Source organism: Amblyomma mixtum, chromosome 2, assembly GCF_055824585.1.
Source record: "Amblyomma mixtum isolate Tamu chromosome 2, ASM5582458v1, whole genome shotgun sequence".
Taxonomy (NCBI): domain Eukaryota; kingdom Metazoa; phylum Arthropoda; class Arachnida; order Ixodida; family Ixodidae; genus Amblyomma; species Amblyomma mixtum.
Genome location: NC_143013.1, coordinates 125124298 through 125133195, shown reverse-complemented (window position 1 = coordinate 125133195; position 8898 = coordinate 125124298).

Genomic DNA, 8898 nt, shown 5'->3' with positions numbered 1-8898 from the left:
TATAAAAAGCGGTACCATTTTCGGCAGCTGCACTGGAATCGCAGCGTGGCAATATGCACTTTTCCATATCCATAGTAAAATTCCTTGCAAGAATACTTCCATTTTTCTGCCTCGGCCGTAATAACCGCAAAAGAATATTACAAAAAAATTTCACGAGAAGTGTCGATGGTTCCTGGCCAAGATAAGGACTGGTACCCAAGCTCCGTAGGCACATCGGTCTAATTGCTGAAGGTGAGAAAATATTCCACATTTCTTAGTTTAGTTGTGATAGCTATTACTGAAAAATTTTCTCCGTCGCGACACAATACTCAAGCGCAAAGCTCTCGTAAAACAAGTGCAAACACGGATGAGGCTTAAAGCACACACATCAGATCAGAGAACACGCAAACAAAAAAGGGTGGAAACAACCGAAGCCTTCCACATTTCTCACAGCTTCCGAGAGGATTACGTGAGAGGTTATGCGCTTGAATAAAAGTACCACGTGAACACAGTCCACTCGGTGGTATTTGCTTACATACAAGCTCATAGTGACGTCTTCATATTTCAGATGTTCTCGCACAAAAAAAATACCTGAATCAGTCAAAAAACGAGCACTTATTTTCTGGGTTCACCCTGGAATCTTCTCGGCAGCGGCAGGCCTTTCCAAAAGCCGAAAAATGTCGCGCAGTTTTGATGCAGTGAGCCGCGAGAGGGTTCTTGACGTCGTTTAGAGTACACGTCATTCAGCAGATGGTCATCAAAAATTCCTTCTCTTCATGAGTTATTTGATCATCATAATTGGAACCCCATCTTCACTGACTGCGTCAAGGAAAACGGAGTAGGCTGGGTGCACCGTCGGTATTTCGGGAAAAAGTTCCTCTCCGCCGTTTTAACTCTCTTTAAAGGTCCACTGAAGAGGAATCTGAACTTGTCTTTTTGCCGCGGGAACTCGATCTACACGTTCGGAGCTTTCTTAGAAACTTCGATTTATTGCCCGTGTGGCCGATTTCTGTAATTAAATCGAATTAACGTCCGGCTCCCGCCTTTTTTTTTAATTCTCCCGCGTACGGTGGGCGGAGTCTACCAACGCGTGGAGCGCCTTTCACCCAGTCCCGTGGCGGCTTGCCGCTCTGCCATCGGCGGAGTAATACGTAGTAGTCCGTAGTAGCAAATAGTCCGCGCGTATTTTTATTTCTGCGGGCTTATTTTGCGGCTATATTATATGCGAATGAAACTATTTATTCATGGAGACCTAAAAAACAAAATAAAGCGAAAGCAAAGCCTCCACGGAGCTGGCTGAAAGGCACTTCACGCGTTGGTCGACTCCGCCCACCGTACGCGGAGAATTCAAAAAGTAAAGGCGGGAGCCGGACGTTAATTCAATTCAATTAGGGAAATCGGCCACAGAGTGCAATAACTCGCAGTTTCTAAGAATGCTAGGAACGTGTAGATCGAGTTCCCGCGGCAAAAAGACAAGTTCAGAATCCTCTTCAGTGTACCTTTGAATTCCCTATTTTTGCTTGAAGACAGCCCGAGAGCGCGCTGCGGAATGAATTGACCAGCCGTCCGCCGGTGTGCCATTGGGGGCCCTCTTGGTCGAACCCATTGACCTATTATTAAAAGGCGACGGAGAAGACGAACCCGCCGTAGAACATGGCCGGAATTCCTATGCTGTAGAATAGTGGGCGGCCTACCGCACCGACAGCGACACCTGCAGCTCTGCCTGCGCAGCTGCACTCGAAATAAGGGAACGCATAGTTTTCCGGCATCCTGGAAGCGCCAAGTTTGTGAGTGGCCAAGGTTTGCACCCGAGATCGAAACAGGTCGAATCGTGGACAAGCGAACAATCGTCGACACAAGGCGGTCGGAGCCGGCCGTCGACCAATTCCTTGTCGGTCTGTATTAGCCGTGACGCAATGTGCAGGGATGGAGAAGCACCCTAGCACTCAAGCCCGCATTCCCAGAAGAAGTCGTTCGTTGTCCTGTGTGCCACCACACGCGATAACGGCTCAAGGCCACTTGACTGGAATGGTAGGTGGGCAACCACATTTTGCGGTCACAATTCCGATGACGACGGAGTTCTGTAGAACGTGAAACATGCATGTGTCACAACATTGGAATGTATACATGTCATGCAAACACTCACAGCACAGAGAATGCACTTGATATAGTCACGTACAGGTGACAACGCCGTAAACAGACGAAGGCATTGACGTAGCACTGGAGCGAAGTCTTTATTTGGCTGACCTGCACTCACAAATAATTGAACTGGGTGGCGAGGGCGGTATAGCACTAACCCTGTACCGTAATCTTCCAACAACACAATGGCCGCCACTCTCGGCGAAGCTCAATTAGCTTCGCATAGAGTTTCAATTCTGTAGTCGTATTGAAGTCATTACAAAGGCTTGTCGCTTGGGTAAAAAAGGTGATTCAAGCTTCCGTTGTCTGTAAGATTACTCCAGGACATAGGGGCTATGATGCGACCATTTACTATCCCGTTGCATGAGATAAATGTTCCACAGATGCGTGCTGGGTAGACCGAAATATGCGCTACAGGAGAACGTTTGCTGCTACGCGCACCGAAAATAGTTATTTGGGCTTTGGTTTCCCGGCCTTAAGCGCCTTCAGCGGCGATTGTTTTCGATTCCGGCTGCGGTTCAGTGTTGCGAAAAAAGTGATGGAAGTGTCATCAGTGTACTGACAGGTGCTCAGATGTGGGCAATCGAAAAAATCTCTGCCTCTCCCGTAACCGAGAGTAGAGTAAGCATGAAATGTTTACGGGCCTAATGTCATCTCGGTGGACACCCGAACCGCACCGTACAGGCAGGGAGGAACGCCACCACCCGTTCAGCGCGATGCCTTGCCATTTGAACGCGACGTTTTTTGAGGAAAGGAAATGGCGCAGTAATTCTCTGCCATCTCGGTGGACACCCGAACCACACCGTAATGGAAGGGAGGAACGCCACCACCCGTTCGGCGCGATGCCTTGCCCTTTGAACGCAGCGCTTCTCCCCCGGGCCCCTGTGCGCCTGCGCGGCTTTGTTTCGATGCGCGAAGCCCCTAAGAGATCACGTATGGCAACAAAGTGTATCGTGGCATTTATGTGCTTTTTGCACGCGTTATTAGAAATCGGAAATTATAATTCCGTGCATTATCAAACGCACAGCGACTGATATCTTGATAAACATTGAGAAGACACTGGCAGCAGTTATTTTTTGTGACTCCTTTGGAGTCCAACCGGCGCTTGCATGCCGGTCGCGTAGGAGGGCTTACAGAGTCTCGTTAAATCTCGTTAAGTCTCGTACGGTGCCCGGATGTTCTCGTTTCAGAGCCCGGATGACTGGATTTCAGTGCCCGGATGACTGGATTCAGTGCCCGGATGAGTGGATTTCAGTGCCCGGATGACTGGAATTCAGTGCCCGGATGAGTGGATTTCAGTGCCCGGATGACTGGAATTCAGTGCCCGGATGAGTGGATTTCAGTGCCCGGATGATGGCTCTCGGTCTCGGCGTGACGTCACCACACTGCCGACAACGGGAGCTAAAAGCATTTCATGCTTAAAAAAGCAGTTTCCTGTAGGCGTCACTCATGCAGCCAAAAGCAGGTACTTCGAGGTCTCTAGGCAGACGTGCTTACGACTGTACAACGTTAATTTCGCATTTCACAGAAGATAAATATAACTGAGTTTAAAGTTTTGAGACAGTGTAATCTGTGTTAACATGCGTTACATCGTTGCTCCGCTATGTTCTTACGCTTTACTGCTGACATATAAGCATGCATAGCAGCTCCTAGTACAACTTTTCAATATGATGCCTACGTCAGCGTCATGAATTTGGGTTAATACGGAACATCAGTGAACGCACTTTTGAAATGAAAGAATGCAAAATTACAAATGAAGATAATTATTGCAGACCTAGTTGAGGTAAACTTGTTGCAAACATTATGATCATGTTGTACTGGTTGACACAAACGCAACCATTCTGCTGTATTTTCGAAAGAACATGAAAATTTGCAAAGATTGAAAACAGACAAAATGTTCCTCGTGGAATGTATCAGCTTGTGTGAATTGGCGACACTGCTGTGTGTCGTTTATACAAGACCGGCGAGCGCCTTCTCGGCTAGTCCGCCAGAATCCCGTGGACTTGCGCAAGTGTTCGCTCGCCGTGAAACAGATGTGCGCCGCATGTATGGCGCCGGTGACCGTAGCCTTATTTATTTATTTATTTATTTATTTATTTATTTATTTATTTATTTATTTATTTATTTTTTATTTATTACATACTGTTGGCCTCTCTTTGAGGCCGTAACAGGATTGGGCGCACATATGCATGAAAAAGTACACAATAAAAGACTGCAGAGAAGGAACTTTTCACTCTCATAGAAAGAAACATGGTAAATGACACACGGTGACAATGTTAACCGTTTTGAAAGTGGTTTGCTACCTTCGACACGAATGCTTCAGGAATGAGCTGGCTGACAATTTCAGAAGGCAACATATTCCACTCACGGATTACATGCGGGAAGTATGAAAATTTGAATGCATCACTGCAGTATCTATATTCAGATAGATGTTTTTCATGTTTTGTTCTTGTGACACGTGTATTAGGCGTAAGCAGGTATCTAGTTTTATCAAGTTTTGTGTCGTTATTCAAGAGGAGGAACAAGAACTTAAGCCGCAACAGTCTAGGTCGTGTGTGAATTGTAGATAGGCCGGCTTTTTGTAAAAGCAGTGAGGGAGAGTCATGGCGACTGTATTTGTTATAAATGAAGCGGACAGCTTTTCGCTGAACACTTTCTAATCTATCAATATATTGTTTAGTGTAGGGCAACCAGGCAATAATACCTCATTCAATAACTGAGCGGACAAGTGAAATGTAGGCTAACAGTTTTGTTTCAGGTGAAGCAAGTCGAAGGGAACGTCTTATGGTATAAAGCGCGCTTTCCAGTGCATTTCGATCATTTTGCGGAGGCAAGCGCGGGTAACAGTTGAAAGGGTAGTGCGCTCACAAAACTTTCCAGTGCATTTCGATCATTATCTTTATCACAAGTACAAACTGTAAGAAATAATAGGAACAACATACGCATACAGGTAGCAGTAATACTTAGTACATTAAGGGGTGTGAGTCTGATGATCTTAATTTAGATACGCATGAACTGCTGCCAGTTAAGACTATTATTTCGGTTGAGTTCGGTACTTAGGACATCTGCCCCTTTGCTTGTTGTAAAGGAACGCTAAGAACAACACTGTCTTTTTGTTCGTGGAAAACTGAGAGGTATCAGTTTCATGCATTAATGAATATTTTCAGATAAGATGCTTTCCTAAGTGAGGAATTTCTATTTCGTGCAGCCATACTTTTTCCAGCACTGCAAATTAAATATGCATGCAGGACAACGCCATAAATGTTTAGTTTTACTACAAAAGCACAGCTTCAGTAGCAATAATGAAAAAAACCGATGGGTCTCTAAAGCTTCGAGCTGGGAGCTTCAAGCTTTGACCTTTCAGATGAAATGATTGAGTACGGTGTGGCTAGGAGACGGCGACCTAGTACAAAAATTTAAAAGGGATTGTCTTAGACGACAATGTAAGGCAACGTCTAGGTAAGAGTGAAGAAATTTCGAAGGATAAGGCAATGTTTACGCAATCATCACACTATTTCGAAACAAAGTGCCTTAGCACGTTATACTCGGTATAACGTCTTTGAAAATTTGTCAGTTTCTCACTACAGGCCGAGTTCGTGAATCTGATACTTTCTCGGTAGGAATGGATGCATTAGTTTATGGGTGAATCTGATTTAAAAAAAAAAAACGTTTTTTCTGCCAGAGCTCAAATTCGTAGAATGAGTGCAATCAGCACCGGGAGTGAAAGAATATTGTGGCCTAAACTGAAAGATGTGACGTAAAACTTAAAAAGAAACGGATTTACTTGTTCGGAAGTTAAGATGGGCCAGTTGGTCACCGTTGAGCACAGCGTGAAACACGCAAGAGAGGCATAGCGACAGCAACCCGCCCGTCCCCGTCTCTTAATGCCTCTCGTCCTTGAACATAAAAACTCCTCGGGAGAAAAACATGCGGCGGCGGCAACTTTAACATTGAAAAGCTTATAAACGCTCAATTCTCATTGAAACTACACGCTTTGCCGTCAGAACAACAACAAATCGAAGTTGGCAAACTTTAATTTGCCATAAATGTCTCCATTAAAGGGGTTAGTAGACAGTATTAGTACGGATGAGCGCACGAAAGACTCACAAAAAAGTCGCCCTGTGCTACTCTCTAGTATATTGGAGTTCGACATCTCAAAATAATCCGCACAAATAAACCATGGAGGGGGAGGGGGGGGGGGTGTACTCGCAATATGGTAGACTGAAAAACACCTCAAGGAGCGCACAATTCTGAACACTTCCGCCTGCGAACTTACAAGCGCGGTTGCCAAGCATAAAGGTGGCGCTCGCAAGAATTAGGATGTTGGCTGTGGCTTCGAAGATCAAAAATCGTAACTGCGTGAGAAAGGCAGAGCAACTCATTCGCACAACTTTTGGATGATATCTCGTCCTCCTCCTGCCAATTAATGAAAAGTCGCCTACTGCATGAACAGAGAGGTCGCACTCTCGAGCAGAAACGTTTGCTAAAAAGAGGCCCCCGAGGGCTCCAGCATTCAGGCGATATTAGTTCCAGGAAAACGTCAAAAAACTTCATGTTTATTACGCTGGATGCGTTTCGTTTGTAAGTTTTTTTTCTGGCAGCGAGAAAGAAACCATTAGCGTTAACAAATTACGAGCTCAGCGAAAATACAACCATGCGCTAAAAGAAGCTATATTTTAACCACAATGCCACCTATTTTGACTTAATTTTTTATGTTGTCCGAGGCGAAAGAAAAATTGAGAGGTCAAAATAACATGGCGTGGTGAACTAATTGACAGAGGCATCAATTGATGCAACCCTTGGATACACCGCTAATGCAAACGGATGACTTAACACTGGCTAAGCAAATAACGTAACTTAAAAATTAAGCGCCACATGTCCACTTGAATAGAGAAGAAAACGGACCAAAAGTCGCCAGGTTACGCTAATAGGTTCTATAGTGTGCAAAGAGTGACTCGCAAAGAAAACAAGATATCACTTTGAACGGCTACGTCCCCGCTAACACAAGGGGCCACAATTTGGTAGTTGCAGTGAAATCTCAGCGCAGCAAGACGCTCTTTTCCAAACCGACTGTAGAATGCTTAGCAAAGAGTACGTCACTTTTTCGCCTTGGTCACTATGACTGCAATGGTAAAATACAAAAGAGCGTTTCTAGAACCGGCCAAACATACAAGAACAAATATAGCTAGGTACAAAGTATGGGAGCCGCCTCGGTTTCTTTGCGTAAGAGGGATATTTCAACCTTATGAGTTCAGCCTTGATTAGGGCTGTTTGTAAATTATCTCTGTCGCAGCTTGATACCCGACAGCAAGGCTATCACAAGGCTATCACCACATCACATGAGATGAGTCAAAATAGAAAAAAAAGATACAAATCTCCGCAGTTTTCCAAAGTTCTCACCACTTCCTTATAGATTACACAAGATATTGTTTACGGATTACACAAGATTACACATGGTAGTCAATGTTCTTTGTATGCACACAAACTCACAGTTCCGTCGCAAAGCTTAAAAATTCTCACATCACAAAATTCTCGTATCAATCGAAAAAGTTGCACTTATTTCTCGGGTTCATGCGAGACCCTTCCGGGCAGCGGAATGCCTTTGCGAAAGCCGCAGAGTGGCGCACAAGTTTGTTGCAGTCAACCGAGAAGGGGTTCTTGACGTCCTTTCGGGTGCACGTCATGTGGCAGATGGTCATAAAAAATACCTTCTCTTCGTTAAGCTCGGTGCTTATCTGCGTTGTGTTCCCGGCATCACTGGCTGCGTCGACAAAGGCAGAGTAGGCTATCTGCAGCGCCGGTATTTCTGGAAACACACTTCTGCTACCGCCCAGCTCGATCTTGTTAAAACACCTATTTTTGGCTTCGAAAAGAGCCTGCGAGTGTGCGCTGAGGAACGAGTCGACCAGCCGTCCATCGGGGTGCCATTGGAGTCCCTCCTGGTCTAGCGCCTTGACCAACTCTAAGGCGAGCGAAAAGCCAAATCCGCCATAGAACATGGCCAGAGTGCCTTGGCTGTAAAATAGCGGACGGGCCACCGCACCGATCGCGACACCTACGGTGTTTTCTACGTAATCGTACTCGAAATACGGCAGGCCATAGTTCTCCGGCATCTCAAGCACTGTGTCGAAGTCTGGCGTTCTCTTGATTGTTCGAATGCTCCGGCGCGAGTTGATGAAGTATTCGCCAAACGACTCTTGTTTTTCCGGAAACGCTCGAAATAACTCCTCCGGGTTTGTATCGTTGAGGAATTTGGCGGGAGGCCACAGCCGCAAACTGGCGACACGAAGTTTGTCAGTGGCCAAGGATCTGCTCTCTGGGTCCAACCAAATCGAATCGTTGAGCAAATACACAGCCGTCGATACAAGGCGGTCGAAGCCGGCGTCGACTAGTTTCTTGTCGGTGTGCGTTAGCCGCGACGCAAAGCGCAGGGATAGGAGGAGCACCTTGTAGGGCACCTCGATGTGGAATCCACAGAAGGCGGGTCGCAAGCTACTGGCTGTCCTGTGATCGCCGTAACGCGCCACCAGAAGGGCGCTGTCTGACACAGGTGCATAGTGCTGCGCAAACTGCCACCCTAGAAAATCCAAGATCTGAGCTTTGGTGTATTTCTTGAACAGGTAGCCTACTGTCTGCAGGAAAAGTACATTGGTCGTAACAATAACGTCATCCTCAGTCAGCTCGGGATTCAAGGCGGTAGCGTTCTTGAGCAACTGCAACCATCGGTGGGAGCTTATGTGGTTCGTATACACTTCGAGCTCGCTTATCGGGAACACCGCC